The sequence below is a fragment of the Apteryx rowi genome, unplaced genomic scaffold (genome assembly GCF_003343035.1).
Source record: "Apteryx rowi isolate R43461 unplaced genomic scaffold, aptRow1 scaffold_345, whole genome shotgun sequence".
NCBI classification, from domain to species: domain Eukaryota; kingdom Metazoa; phylum Chordata; class Aves; order Apterygiformes; family Apterygidae; genus Apteryx; species Apteryx rowi.
This window is the reverse complement of record NW_020449919.1, coordinates 796,655-798,403: the sequence shown is the minus strand read 5'-3', so window position 1 is coordinate 798,403 and position 1,749 is coordinate 796,655.

Sequence of the window (1,749 nt, the reverse complement as noted above, 5' to 3'; positions counted from 1 at the left end):
CCGGCTGCTCGCGGCCCCGGCAGCGCCAGCCGTCGCCTGTCAATAGTTATCCAGAGGTACTAAGTGAAGGGGGTGGCGGGGGCGCCCGGCGGGGGCGGCAGGCAGGGACGGGGCAGCACATGGGCTCTCGGAAAGGAGTTTCAAAATGTTAGCGTTTTTTATAGTTTCCCATCTTTAATGCATTTTCTTGTCAGAGCAGGGGATGATTAAAAATGCTAAAAGTTGGGAACGAGAAATATATTTTTACATGGCACAGCTGATCGCTGCGTCCTATGACAGCAGTCTATGTATTCATTGTCCTTCATGTACTCCACTCCGTTTGTATGTGCATATATATATATTATATATATATGTACGTGTGCTTGTGTGGTGTGTATGTGTATTTATATATATTGCTTTGTGGAACTTGGCATGTGAAGCAGACACTTAACATTTGTTTTGAAAAATACAGAATACAGATCTCAGTCCCCAGTTTACATGTAGCATTCTCCTGTGCTACTTAAAGAATAATAATACTTTCGGCTGGGTTTTATACTTTCCTCCCGCTGCCCGCCAGAAATAGGTTTTAGAAGTTGTCACCACTAATCGCCAGAATTAACTTTTCCTTTCCGGAGGGGACAAGAAAACTGCAAAGGAGAAAGGAGCTAGCGCGGTCCCGGGTTCGGTTACTCCAGGAGGGAAAAAAGAGAAGGAAAAAAAAAGAGAGAGAGAGAGAAAGAGGGAAAGGGAAGAAAATCGCGAACAGCAAACTCTAAATCCCCCCCAGAACTCCGCGACCTTCGGATCCCAGCCTGGACCCTCGCCTGAGGAAAGTGCGATCTGGCGAGGGAAAGTGAAAATTAAGTTTGAGCAAGTCCCCAGCCTCACAAAGTTGCTAGCGCGATCTCATCTGCCCATTCCAGATCCGCAGGTTAAAAAGCAATCAAAGCTCATTTCTCGATTAAATATGAGTTGTGACCATTTTTAAGTATTCCTGTAATTTGTCGGGGAGAGGAAATGCCTCCTGTCGATTGAACTTTGCTTTAACCTGGGCAGCTGAGGAATGAGACTAGTTTTATTGATAGATTCCCTCCATCCCAGCTCAACTGCTACCAGTCTCCTTCCCCACATTTGCGCACAAAACAGGACACAGAAGATGGGCTTTTCCTCAGGAACCCCGCAAACATCACCGGTCCCTCCAGCCTCGGCTTTTTAAAATACATATTTAATAGTTGCTTTCTACACGTAGCAAATGAAGATCAGCACCATTTACAACAAGGCGAGGGGAGAAAACACCCCCCCCCCCAACACACACCCTTCAGACCAGAGCAATGTGAGTGGGTTTGGGCTTCCCCCTGACTCAGTTCAGTTCAGAGGAATCTGATTGCTGTCCCTTTAATCTGTTGACACTATCGCCCAGATAAACAGGCTGCCATCGATCTTTTCATTAGGTGATCAAATAACAAACTGAGCAGGTGAAAGACAAGAGCATTAGTATGCTTACACTTCTTTACCGGGCAGCCGACCGCCGTTATTAGAGCTATAAGTTGTGTTCAATATTTGCGTGGGGTAGGTGCGTGTCTATCGCTTGTGCCTGCAGTATCTGCGTAGGTCAGCTCAAATAAACACACTGCGCTATTTGAAGGGGGGTGTAAATATCCGCACACGTCTCTGTATTTGTGTGGGGTGGGGGTGTGAGGAGGAGAGAAAGTCTCAGAACAAAACGCTGAAAGCTGTGGGCTACACGTCTCCCCATCCGCTGCTCACGCC